At 51.4% G+C, this 14,239-nt stretch overlaps 1 long non-coding RNA gene across 1 annotated transcript in view; it reads right to left on the bottom strand.

The window, feature by feature from the left end:
- Positions 1-4,451: 4,451 nt before the first annotated feature.
- The window catches only part of LOC128575348 (uncharacterized), a 60,890-nt gene continuing 51,102 nt past the window's right edge, over positions 4,452-14,239 (bottom strand). Inside the window, exon 3 of the long non-coding RNA XR_008376979.1 lies at positions 4,452-4,488. This is a non-coding gene — a long non-coding RNA (uncharacterized LOC128575348). The remainder of the gene's footprint in view (positions 4,489-14,239) is intronic.

Here is a 14,239-nt window from a genome sequence, read left to right as displayed (position 1 = left end):
ACCCAGGCTCAGGGGCTGCACCCCTGGGACCACTGAGGAGACCCCCAATGAAAGGGGCAACCCCAATTCTGATCTTCACCCAGTGGCCCCACACCATCCCTTCCCACCACCGCGCCTGCAGGCCAGAGCAACAGGGAGCCATCTCCTGTGCATGGCAGCTGCTCCCTCCACACCCCGCTCCAGTGCCCTGTGCAAATTGGGAGCTAATGAGGTTTGAGAAAACAAGCATCCATGTGGGACAGACAGGCCCCCTGAGAGGGCATCTGACAGGGAGGCTCCTTGGCTGTCCAGGCCTCCACCTGCAGCTGCCCTGGGCTGGTCAGCTCTGGTGATAAGGGAAACATGAGGACAGGCATGGGCGAGGCAGGAAGTGGTGCTCCTCCCACACACCTGGAAGGTCGCTGCTCTTGGAACCTCACCGGACATGCAGGCAGGCGCCCTCCCAGGTAGGAGGGGCTCGGTGTCGCCCATCTAGGCCTTCACAAACGACTCTCCACATGGGTACCTCACACGATTCTCCCAGCCTAGGCTGCTTCCAAGACAGGTGGCCACTTCTATCCCTCAGAGCCGGGGACAGCAGATGCCGGCTCTGCCCCTTCTAGGTGATGACCTTGAGCACAGCCCCAGTCCTCTCTCAGGATCTACATGGGGCACCTGATTTCCAGATTTGCTGATGTCTGGTGTAGTCTCGATCTTTTCAAGTTCAAGTTGAGTGGGCAGAGATCACTGAGTGCTCACCTGGGCCAAGAGGGGCCATGCTGCCTCCAAGGTGGACAGGTCAGTGCAGCCGGGAAAGATGGAAGCAAAGGTCGTAACAGATCCCGTCCTGGGCAGCTTTGTGTGTTAGAGGTCATCTGGTGCCCACTGGCAGGCTTCTATGGTGCTGGGACACTTCTCTGAGTGCAGACACAGCTTCTAGGTGACACGAGGCTGTGTAAGATTGAACTGGCCCCAGTACGAGGCTCTGTAAATGCTAGTATCTCCCTAGCACCTGCCCTCATCACCATACTGGTCTCACATGACCCATGTGACCCCCATGTGGCCCCGCGTAACCCCAGACTGTTCACTGCAGTCACTGCTACAGTGACCAGCTCATCTCAGAGTGCCCAGGATTTTCCCAGTTTTAACACAAAAAGCTTGTGTCCCTGTTTGGGGCTCTGTTCCCCACCTGGTAGAGGCAGCAGAACCATACCAGGACAGGGCTGAGGTCCTTTCAGAGATGTCAGGTGGAGGGCAGAGCCAGTCGGTAGTTTGCACCTGAGCATGAGTCTCTGTCCTGCCTGGTGGGGTGCTCACTCCACTGGCCAACAGGTCTTTGCTTGTCTCTTCTCTCTGGAGCACCCTGGTCTCTATCAGATTTGGTACATAGCCACCTGAGTCCCTGGACATGGAAAATAAGAAGGGGATTAAGAGGGGACCGTTGGGGTGCATTCCAAGGCCCAGGCAGTGAGTGTCTCCTCACACTCACTGTGGCCAGCACAAAGCTGCAGACAGAGCTCTGTCCCATCCTGCCATTTGGTAGCAGTGAGGCCTGGGGCGAGCAGCCAGACACCCCTGGGCACCTGGGTTTTCTTACTCTCTGCACTAGTCAGATGAGGAATGTTGGCTGTGCCTGACACCTGGTGTCCAGAGGAGTGAGGGAGAATGCTACTCAGCAGAATAAACCACTTTCTAGGAAAAGGATAGGCAGTGGTGGAGATTCCACACTGGCTGCTCCCCACCCGTCCTCCCTGGCTGCTGTGCAGTGGCAGGTGAGGGTCAGGCAGGGCGGCTCCCCGTGGAGACCGTGTGACACTCTGGAGGCCAAACCCACCCCCTCTCTCCTCCTCCTCTCCCTCCTTCCTCTCAAGTCTTGCTCTATTATCTTCTTGCCCATGGTTCTAATTATCTCTTTGTATCTCATGTGAAACTAGAGCTTTAGAAACCCGGAACCACCTCTCTTTCCCTGTGGTGGGGCTGACAGTTGGAACAGAAGCCCTTGGAATGATGAATCTTCTTTATTAAGAGTGCTTTGTTTAAGAGCAACAGCCCCACCTCCCATGTCAGGACGTGGCAGACACAGAGGAGGAGGAGGAGGCAGGTGCCTGGTACGCGGGGAAAATGTCTTCAAACAGCTATTAATGTTTTCTAAAAAAAATTGCAAGGGATGAAAGGTGTTCTCGGCTGCGTTTCTTTTCTCAAGTTGTTTTAATTCGCTGAAAGGGAGTTTCTGTTTAAACCTTGGGACAGAATCCCAGGAGTGAGATCAGGGGCTCACAGAACCACAGAGATTCCATGACTCAGCAGCTGCCACCCGACACCTGGTTCGGGGATGCGAGACGGCCCCGCCCTCACAGGAAGCTGAATTTACTGGGGGTGGGGGGGGGGCGGGGGGGTGTGGTGTGAAGGGAGGACCCTTGAAGGCAGCCAGTAAATCTCAAGCTAAGACACGGGTCCCAAGTGAGTGATACTCCTCAACTCCAGACAGAACCAGATGCTCTGAAAAAAGAACAAAAAACAAAACTCTACAGGAAAACTTCCATAATTTGGAGTTCATGAGATTCACATGGAATATAGGGTTTCTGCTATAGATACATTTATAATTTTTTTTAAAAATGAAGGCTCACTTTGGCAGTATAAATTTGGACTTCAAATTCACAAGGGAAACAAGTTTTGGGTACCTCACTCCACCCCCCAATTCCCACACCAGCTGGGCCCAGGCCTCACCCTAGTCTATGGATAAGCATCACAACCCCAAGCCTGGCTTCTGAGCCCGCCTTCCCAAACACGTCCTGTCCCTTGTTAATTTCTGGTCCTAGAGCATCCTTTTGGGTGTGCGTGCATGCACACACACACGCATGTGCCACTGTATGTTTTCCGAAGTGTTACAGTTCACCTGGCGCCTCTGTGCATTTTTGGTTAAGACACTCCATGTCACCTCAGTCCAGACACTTGGCTGTCTAATTCCAAATGTCTTTACAAAATGGGTGCATTTTTTCAATTATAAAAATAATGTTTTTATCATGTTTGGAGAATGTAAAACTCTAAAATGAAGGGAAGAGGGGTGACTAGAAATGAAGCTTTAGACACAGAATGCATGGCTGTCCCTGGGAACAAGGTTTCTGGCATAGTGATAAGGATTTGGTGAGAAAATCACCACAGTGGGTCAGAGGACATGAAAGAAGCTGCACCCTTCCAGCTGCGGGATGAGCATGGAGTGCCAGTCGTTGGGGGGGGGGGGCATGGGGGCGGGGGCAGAGCTGTAGCTGATCACACTCCCAAGGGCAAAGGGCAGACAAGCTACAAAGTCCTCAACCAGTTCCTTGGTCCCCACCACAGGCTTTAAAATCACCTGTGTGTGCCTTTGTGTGCACTGACTTGAGATCTAGACCAGACAGAAAAGAAAATCCACCTGTCAAAAATATCTCTGAAGCTTTACCCAAGTGATAACTTCAAAACATTCCCTTCTGTCTTCCCTAGAAAAGGACATCTGAATGTCAGAGCAAGATTTGTTATCTGAAGACGTCTCTGATCTGTGAAGACCTCAGTCCCTGGTGAAGGGACCAAAGATTATGATACATGGTGGTTTTGAGCTACAAAATTATTATTAGCAAGATGGTTGGCTTCCGTTGAAATAGGAGTTTTTACTTTAATTTATATTGTAATGAAAGCTTGTAACAGTTCTGTACCATAAACACAAACGGCACCACCTTATAAAAACTTCATCTTTATCTATTTTGAGGAAAAATAGTCCTGTCTGCCTAATTGAAGCATCTGTCATTCTGACATTAAATAGTGCAGCCTTGGTCCTTTTATTGTATTGTGGCGAGTTTCTCATATGCTGCTAAATTGAAATAACGCTGCTTACTCGGAGATAAAGGGAGATAATAGATATTTTCTAATGAGAGGGAGGAAGATTCATCTGGAATTGGGGCTGAGAAGTGCTTTATCTTTTTCCTGGGGTTTGCTGCCCTAAAGGGAGCTTCAGCTCGTCACCGCTCTCAATGCTCCAATAAGAGAAGGATCAAATGAGAAACATTTAGACGAGCGCTGGAAATGTGATTGCCCGCAGTCAGTCATCTGTGTGCTCTGGGGACCACTTTGCGGTTGGCTCAGATGGGCGGAGTGTTGGCCCAGCCACCCACAGCATCTCAGTGTTGAAAATTAAATACCATTTACTATTTTTTAATAGTCAAATTTCTCTGCCACAGCATACTAGCCTTTGTTTGCTAATCTACAAATGTGTTTCAAAAATATTTGACCCAACTCACTCTCTATTTTGGAAGCAGTTTCCTGAACAAGCAGCATCGATGTGGAAGTGATGTAAAGTCACTTACCTGAGGGATCACAGGAGGTTTGAGACCTCTGTTCTGGCCCTACAAAGCCATCCTCCTTCTGGGAATTAAACATCTCCAGGGTTTGTAGCTTGATTAGATTTCCAAACTTTGACTCTTCTGTGTGATGCTGGACAGGTGATACTGCCTCTCTGTGCTTCAGCTTCTTCACTGTCTATAAAATCAGGATGGTCATAGCATTGAGTAACAATATCTTCCTTATTATTTCCCAGAACATCCATTCTGTCTTTCATTTCTGGTAATCATAGTTCATCAAACCTCCATATGCTACCACCAAGCCTTGTGGTAACAAAAATTATGATGATGATAGTGGTGGTGATGATGATGATGGTGATGATGGTGAGAATAGAGGTGATACCTAGTGATGATGATGATGATACCTGGTGGTGATGATGGAGACGATGGTGAGAATGGTGGTGATACCTGGTGATGAAGATGATGGAGATGATGGTGAGAATGGTGGTGATACCTGGTGATGATAATGATTGTTAGAATGGTGGTGATACCTGGTGATGAAGATGAAGATGATGGTGAGAATGGTGGTGATGAAGATGATGGAGATGATGGTGAGAATGGTGGTGATACCTGGTGATGAAGATGAAGATGATGGTGAGAATGGTGGTGACGATGATGATGGAGACAATAGTGAGAATGGTGGTGATACCTGGTGACGATGATGATGGAGATGATGGTGACAATGGTGGTGATACCTGGTGATGGTGATGATTGTTAGAATGGTGGTGATACCTTGTGATGATGATGATGGTGGTGGTGGTAATAATGAGATAACAGCAAACCAACATTTACAGGGCATTTGCTAAGTGTCTGCACTGTTTTTATTACTTTAAATGTATTTACTCATTTTATTCCAATGACAATCCTATGACACAGGGACATTTACTGGGATTGAGACATAGGCAGCTGCTCTCCAAATGAGCCACACATGTCTTCTCCATGGAATGCTGAGACTGACAAGCCCCCTCCTCTCCTCGGTGCCTGGGGGCAGAGGCTGGAGTCTCTTCTGGGACCCCATGGAGCAGAGACCAGGCAGCTCTAACTCAGTAAACTCAAGTCCAAGGACAGCATGACTGCCAACTCTCTCTCTCAACATGAGTTAGAGAGTACCAAAACCAGTGACCATGAATTCCCGACCTATGCCCAACAGAAAAAGGTTTGTTTTGAAGGGAATGCACCCATAAAAGGTGAATTTTATTATACTATTGATACTGAATCCTGAGTGAATGGTGCCTCATCTCAAGTTAACCACAGACACTTGAGAAAAGGAATTGTTCACATAGCCACTTATTTGCAGAGTATTAACTGCCAGCTCACAGATGGGCCCTTCTGTTGACAGGTTCTACTATGCCGTTTCCAACATTTCTGTCCAACCCCGTCTACTGGCCTGTGAGTCTGCAGTTAGATGCTATAAGCCCTAAGTATTCTGTTTAAGTCTTAAAGTTATAGTTCTAAATGTTTAAATTACATGAACATTTATTTTACCCTACACCCTGTTAGTAATAGCTGCTTTTATGTTCTTTAAAAGGAATCAAGTGTAAACTTCTCTGAACCATGAACCATGAGCACAGCATCGATGCCTCTCAGGTCTGATGGACATCGGAAGATGGATTTGGCTTATTTTTCCAGTAACCTGTGGGTCGCAGGGATCTTCTGAAGATAAGTCATCCACTCAGGGTTTCAGAATAATCTCATTAAGTATCTGACCCTGAAGATTCTTTGGCTGGGGGTAAGGACTCTGAAATAGAGTAACAGTGACAGCTTTCACCCTGTGCCATGGCCAATAGAAACCAGGCCCAGATGATATACCCAGGAGGTCTGAACATCCAGAGAGCAAAATTCCACCTTGGAACGGTCTGTGAAGGCCAGAAGCCAATGACAGTTTTCCCACCTCCCCACCCCCAAAACATCAAACACACACACGCATGCACTCGCACTCCCTCCCCTGCACACATGTGCACACACTTGTCAATGTATACATATACACACGTGCACACATGCACAGATAGTATTGGTGTACACGCACACATACATGTCACACGTGCGCACACGGGCACAGCTCTCCTGCTCTGCTGTCTGCACCAGCCCTCAGCCCCAGGAGGTGTGGCTGCCTTTTCCTTCTCGTTTAAACCTGAGCCAGAAGATCTGTTGTCCCAGGGACACAAAGTCCTGTTGGAAAATGCAAGGGCAAGGGTGCTCTTTGTGAAGACCCACACTGTCCTTATGTCTCATCACACCAGAGCATCTCGAAAACATGCTGGGAAGATCAGTGTGCAGAGGGGTCACTGAATCCAGTCACTCATGGGAAATGGGAAGGATTCTGTCGGGCAGAGCTGAGGGCCACCAGGAAGGTGGGAAGTGCTCACTGTCCCCTGCTAGGGGACCTGGAGGCCCCGGGAAAGTGGATGCCCCACCCAGAACTCCCTCCCCGAGGAAGGGAGGGTCTGGCAGCCCAGTTTCCCCACCCCCTGCCCAGGGCCCAGAGCCCAGAATCAACTCAGAGGGACAGCAGGAAGCCAGCCTTCTGGAGCTTCTTCCTGAATTTCTGATCTCAGCTGTACTCATCACCAGTGGCTGCTATGACCAATCACTATGATGCTGGTGACTTAAAACAACACAAATGTGCCCTCTGCAGCTCTGCCTGTCTGCAGTGAGCTACTCGAGGCTGCCCAGTATGGGCGGGCAGCCTCCTTACCTTGCTCTGGAGAGCCTGCTTCTTTGTCCACACTTGGTCACCAGTGGCCCTTCCCTTCGCCTCCAGGGTGTGTGGCCCCAGCCTCTGATCTGCCTCTCTCCCCCTTTTCACAAGGGGCCTACCAGGTGGGACAGGATAATCTCTCATCTTGAATCCCTAATTTAGTCACATCTCCAAAATCACCTTAGCCAAGAAAGTAACCTATCTTCAGGCTCTGGGGACTAGTATGTAGACGCCTTTGTGGTCCACTGCTCTGCTGGCTACACTGGCCTTGAGAGTGTCTCCAGGGTGCAGGGTGGGCCTGAGGGATGGGGGGCTAACCAGGAAGACTTTGGTGGTGAGGATGCCGCAGCCCAGCCACACAGATGGAGCTGAGGCCAAGTGACCCCAGAGCAGTTCTTAAGGACTCCCTCCTCAAGCCTCTCAACCCACAAGGCTGTGGCAGCCCCCTTCTCCAAGAAGACAGCTTTCTGCCAAGGGGTCATCCAGCTGCTGACCGGGGCACTGGGGTCCTGTGCCCTACCCAGACCCTGGGTCCTATCTTCCTAGGATGGGAGATCCCTTCTCCCAAAAAGAAGCCTATAAAAAAGGTCTTAGACAGCCCAGTTAGGGGCAGTGAGTCCCATGCAGGGGTAGAGCCCAGCTCAGAAGGCATAGCCAGGGACCTCAGGGACTGAGCTGCCCCTGACTCCTTGGCCCTACTCCGTTGAGCCACAGGCACCGCCCTCAGACTACAGTAATTTTTAACCAGCCTAGTTTGTTTTCAGGGCATGGGGTATATATAAGAGGGTGGTGAGGCTGGCCAAGCCCCCAGGAGCCCTCTGGGAGGCTTCCTGGGAGAAAGTTACATTCGGGATGAATCTGACACCTCTACAAAGCTGTCGAGGCACTGATGAGAAAAATTTCTTCCAAATATAAACTCCTGGCTGCCTCAAAGAGTGGGACCTTCTGAATTTCTCAAATGGGAGTGGGAGGAATGGTGAGGAAGGGTTTGGTGGGGGACAGGGATTTTCAAGAAAGAAAAAGCCACCGACCAAACCAGAGCATGATGGATTGAAAGTCGCATCAGGAGGTGGCGTCACATCTGCCCTGCAGGGAGAACCGGGAGGTTAGTCCAGGTTAGTAACTGGCAGCTTTCTGAATTTTTATTCTCACCTCCAGCTCAGGACCAAGCAGAGAATCAGATAGGCCCCACCCAGTCCCCCGGGACACCAAATGCAGGTGACAGTCTGACTCCTTGCTACAGTGAGTCCTGAATACACAGCCTCCGCCCTCCTCATTAGGGGGGTGGTTTCCTTTCTGTCCACACACTGAACACATCAGCTGAGTCCCAGAGGCAGCAGCTGCCCCTTAGCGCTCCCTTCTGCAAAGTGGACCAACTGGTGGGAGCAGGAAGACCATGGGTGGAACCTTCCAGAGCAGACAAAGGAGCTCCCTGCTGGCTCTCGAGTTCCCCCTCTGACTCCCAGAACCACCAGGTCTGCTGAAAGCAGAGAGGCCCAAGCGCCGTGTTCACCAGCACTTCAGCCGTGAGTTTACTCACTTGAAGCGTTAATTTGTTATTCAAACCGCAGTCTGGTTCATCATCTCTGCAGAGTTCCTTGTGAGCAGAATTCCCACTCCCCACATCGCTGGCCAGAGTCAGCCCCCAAGGGGATCTCTGGGTGCAGAAGATTCCAAGGCTCAGTAACAAGGGGAGGCTCAGCATGGAGATGAGGGGTGCCTGGCTGCTCTGTGGTCATTTCTCAGGGAGGAGCTCCCAGACAGCAGGAAGGAGAGGTGTGGGGGGTGCTGGCCAATGTGGGGGTGTAACTCTAGGGTCAGAACCTCTGGGACTGGGGGAGTCTGGAACGGGGTGTGACCCACAGCCAGCCTGGAGCTGAGTCAGGGCTGGGCTCAGGAGACCTGTTCAGGAGCTTTGGGAAATGCCAGTGGGAAAGAGACAGCTGAGCATGGGACACTGCGTGGGCAATGGGGCAGCCAGCAAGCAGGACAGGTCACAGAGTCCAGAGCCATGGTCAGCAGCCATATGTGAGAGGCTGGAGGAGGCCACCACTGGAGCTGGCAGGTGCAGGAAGGTTTCTGGAAGGAGTGTTAGCAGAGCCAGGGCGGGAAGGAGGGCAGGGTGTGGGGCGGCTGCAGCGGGTCAGGACCAGGAGGAGCTGAGGGGCCCTCTGGGAGCTGGGGCTCCTCAGGTTCTTCTTGCTTCTGTAAGACAGAAAGCCGGTTACCCCATCTTCTCCACAGTGACCCGCAGACACAGCCTGCTTTGCTCTGCACCACCGTGACCCGCAGACACACCCTGCTTCGCTCTGCACCACCCCATCCTCTCCCTGCAGACACAGCCTGCTTCACTCTGCACTGGGCTCTGACGTGAGAACCGAGCTAGGGCCTGGCTCAGCACGCGGCTGCCCACTTAGCAACCAACTCCACTCACAGCAGCAGAGAGATCTCCGGGAGTCAGGATTGTTTAGGTCATCTCCCAGGATGCAAAACCAGGCAGCGAAGTTAAAGTTAAATTGAGTCAGAAGAAAGGTCTCAAACTCAAACTGCAGTCAGCCCCCAGCTGAGCAGACAGCATCCACAGCACCCTGATAAAACATGCTGATCGCACAGAACAGGCTGGGCACCCACTGCACCCACGCACACTGCGCAGGTACATTCAGGGGCCCCTCAAGTGGGAGTTAAGTTACAGCCTCTCACTGCCTCAGCCCATTTGGGGCCGCTACCACAGACTACCTGATGCTGGGTAATTTATAAGGAGCATGGAGTTATTTCTTACAGTTCTGGAGGAAGCTCAGTGTCAGGGAGCCACATCTTATGAGGCCACTCTTCTGTGTCATACCAGGGCAGGAGGTGGGAGGGGGAGAGAAGGGACCCAACTCATCTTCTAACCAGGAGCCCCCTCCCAGACACCCCACCATCTATCCCCTAAAGGGTGCAGACCCCCATGACCTGCTCACCTCTTAAAGTTCCCAGCCCTCAACACTGTCACATCGGGGGTAAGCTTCTAACCCATGAACTCTGGGGGACCAACTCAAACTATAACATGACCCACTTTGATGTTATAAGACTTGGCTGCAAATAAATGTCCGTGGACCCAAGTCAAACCCCCGCAGAGGACACTGGGTCTTCGGCCACTCACTTGCTGTCTGTAGGAAGGACAGGCAGGAAGGTAGCCGCCACCTTGGTACTTTGGGGATGAAAGAGCTTGTTTATTCACTTTTCATCCCTTCACAGTACTTACAGAATGACCACTGTGTCCTGGAGGACGCCTGGTGGACCCTGAGACTTAGGGGCACAAGGCGGGTCTCATGGAGGACCAGAGCTGGCAACAGCACCGTGGCCCTGATGTGAAGTGGCCACAGGAAAGGAGCTCGCTGGCAAGGACCAAGCAGATATTGGCCACAGTGGTCACCTGGCCGCAGTGTCCCTTCTTGGTACTACAAGGCTGAGGAGGCAGAGAAGGGGCAGGGGAAGCCGAGTGTCCAGAGTTCAACAGACCCCGAGCTTCTAGGCTGCACCTGTCCCACGTGTCCACGCTGTGAGGAGAAGTTCTCAGAAGGTCACCTGCTACTGCAGTTGCTGCATGTACAGCTCTGAGGAGCACTCTGGATAAACAGGAACCATGGTCAGCAGCTTGGGGAGCTGCAGCTCCTCACAGGTGATGGATTTCACACGACAGATGTGTGTGTGACAATGGTGGCCATAGATCTCAGATTTTCAGGGACAAGTCCTGACTGCCAGTCTCTTTGTTCTTTAAAATTGATGTATCACATGGATGCCTCAAACGTGGACCCTTGTAAGACCATCTGTATAAACTCATTTAAACGTCAAGGAACATGTCGCTGAACACCGTCTTTGATACTTCACTTGAAAGGGATCATTTCTGCATTACCCGAACAGACACCACTTGCCTGGGAAATAAACACGGTTTGGATAATTTCACAGTCTCTGGACATGCCTGGAGACTTCCAGTGGTGGCAAACAGGCGCAGAGTCCCTGCTCTGAAGAACAGCAAGCTTCCCAGTGATCTCAACTGAGCCTTGGTGGAGAGTGAGCGACCTTGTCCGTGGGGTGCTTCATCTCAAGGCACACGCAAAGAGGAAATGTTCCGAAAACGGGCGAAATAGGCCTCTCCATCTCATGCTCACAACAAAACCTGATGGATGTTTCCCTTCAGAATCAACGGGAAAGTTTATTTAGAGATTTGGGATGGAGTTCAGGGGGTGAGGGGGCCGTGCGAACAAATATTCCCCCAGCTGGTTCCCTTACATCGAGATCTGTAAATAATATTCTGCAATAACAAAAGTTATGAACCAACAGTTCTTACGGAGAGGAGAAAATATTGGCAAATAAAAACGCTCGTGCCCAGAATATAAACCACCGTCCCCCAAAGACTGACAAATGGAAACACTTCCACCGTCCACCAAGGAGAGCAGCAAGTGGCCAGCGGGGCTGCAGCAGGACCCTGGGAGCCCACTCTGCCCTGCCGGGTTGTCAATCCTTTGTCAGCCCAGCCCACCGGGTACACACACTGCAGGGCACCTAATTGCTCATAAAAATGATTTGCTAGCTGTTTAGTTTTTTTAATAAACTATGGGGGTGGAGGGAAACATCAAGTTCCAAGAGCGCTGGCTGTTTACCTTTCAAATTAATAAAGAGAAGCTGGTGGGAAGGAGTGGGAAGGGAGGTTGAACTGGACAAGGACAGCGGAGCCTGTTTTATGAGAGTATTTTTCTCCAGGTGGGAGACAAGAAGGCCCTGCTGGGGTTCTCCAGGACCGCCCACCCCAGATGACCGAGCTTCTGTTTCCTTTTGTTCTGAAATCCACCTCACCCCCGTGCCCACCTCTGGGCTACTTATCCCTAGATGAAGCCTGTCCATGTGGGCCCCTTCCAGGTTTATGATAAGGAGATCACCCAAGGGCCCTGATGAGAGGGTGGGCTGGGAGCTGCAGATGTCTCTGGGGCCCTCTCTCCTGTAACCTGCCCTCGACACACCCAGAGGCCACAAGACACAGGCTCAGGTGGGGGGAGGATTCTACAGGCTGGAGCCCCACCTGGTTTTCACATGATTTCCTTCCCCAGGACACAGGCACAACCCTAGCACACAGCACGTGCTCAATAAATAATGTCCCTGGGCGATGGACACCCATGAAGCAGCCTATCCCCTTCAAGGGAAATCACACTGAGAATTTAATAAACTGCAGAATTCTGGACATCCCCCAGCCTTTGGGTAGGGGTGCAGCTGATCCACCCTCTCCCCTCAACATGCACCAAGCCCCCCCAGGCCCCTCGTGCCTCCCCGGATGCAGGAAAGACCAGCCGCCCAGCACGACCATCACAAATTGGCACCTCCCTGCCCTGCCCCCTCTCAGGCTGCAGAGCCCACGCTGAGCAACTACTGGGCAGAAATGTCAGCTCCTAAATCAAAGACATACATCACTGGCTGCCCAAATTAACACATTTTATGGAGCCGTAAATGATTTTATGATAAATAGGCATGGAGGGTTATGAATCTGGTTATGCAACTGCGCCTCTCCCCTTGGCCCGATCCCCGTGGCTTCCAATTGAGCAGCAATACGTGGGGGGGTGTGGAATGATATTTAGTCACATTAAGCCATGAGCGCACCTTTCTCCCTCACTGTTTCTTCACATAAAATGAGGATTAATGCCCCTGCGGCAGCTCCGAGGCCTTGCTCAGCCAAGGTAAAGGACTCGACGCCCCAGGTCGTGTGAGTTAATTCGTGGGGCTCTGGCCGTGGCAGAGCCGTGAAGGCAGTGTCGGGACTGGGATGGGCTCCGCGGGCTGCTCGGCAGCCAAACCACAACAGCAAAAGGGGAAAATGGTGCCCAGGAAACGTGGGCACCTAAGGTGGGCTGAGAGCGCTGGGAGGGTCCATCAGCTCTGCGGAGAGTATCTCCTCTCAAGACCAGGCTCCATTACAGGCACCGTTTTCTCAGAAGGCACCGTCAGCTCAAGGATAGAGCTTCCTTCATTCCAGAGGCAGGGCAGGACAGGTGGCAGCCACACGGGGGAACAGACTCTACAAAGGACATTTGTCCTGGAAAGAGAGAGAAGGGGGAAACTGAGGAGACCGGAGACCCCTGCCTAGCACCATCAGCCCTTCCCCTCTAAAAGGGGTCTCTCTGGAGACACCCAGAAAACCCAGGCGCACCAGACACTCCACTGGCCCTGAGACCTGAGAGCACTCTCACCTCCCCCAGCTAGAGTATGAACTTGTAATTCAGGGAGTGAGGGAAGGAACACTTTTTAAAGATTTATAAAAATTAAATGAAATTTAAGGCTTTTAATGATTGTCTGAGATGCTGAGGACGGAGGAGGTGGGAAGAGAAGTTATGCTGCTAAAATGAAAAGGAGAGAAAACGCCTCCCCCATCCGTGAATTTTCCTATTAAATAAAAATACGGTTTCCACCTGTGCAAAGAACTCAGGAAAGGGCCGGTCTTTTCCTATCCTGCTGCTTCCAGAAGAGTAAACCAAGTCCGATGTCTTCCCTCGCTCTCCCTGGTTCTTGTCTTCCCCCCCAAACGTGCCTGAAAACATATCTGCTTGGCGGAGCAACCTTAAGGAACAATCAGTTCTTTTGCTGAAAGTCTAATCTTTGCTAATGAAACCCACATGCGTTGGCCATGGGTGAGGGCGCACATTAGCAGGGAAGAGGCCCATGCGGCAGGAAAGGGCTGGCCGATGAGAACCAGGAGGAGAGGGTGAGGCCAGGGTGATCCCAGGACACCCAGCACTCAGGTGACAAGCACCCGGTTTAGCCTCCCAAAGTCCACAGAGTATTTCAGAAACACACATGATAAATGGAGACTGTGAAAATAACAGAGCAGCCCTTAGGCTCAAAAACAAAAATAAATCCACCTTTTTGGAAATGAACTAAGACCTGGGGTCTCCACTCGAAAGTTGTTCCTGGCCTTGAGCCCTGAATAGCAGAAAAAACCCAGGCTTGGCTTCACACAGCTCAGAAATAAATTAAAGGGACAACAGTGATAAATGTGGGCAGTACTAGATCAAGCTGATGTTGGTGATAAGGGACCCGACGGAGAGGCCCTCGCAGCCTTGCGCTCCCTCATCACCACTGGCCCCTTGTGGATGTCCAGCACCTGTGTAGCAAGGTGCGTAACTGAAGGTGTGGGCAGTTTCTTCATCACCCACAATGTTCACTT

Source organism: Nycticebus coucang, chromosome 22 (assembly GCF_027406575.1).
Source record: "Nycticebus coucang isolate mNycCou1 chromosome 22, mNycCou1.pri, whole genome shotgun sequence".
Lineage (NCBI taxonomy): Eukaryota > Metazoa > Chordata > Mammalia > Primates > Lorisidae > Nycticebus > Nycticebus coucang.
Note: the sequence above shows the minus strand (reverse complement) of the source record. Positions and strands in the feature narration are given on the sequence as shown.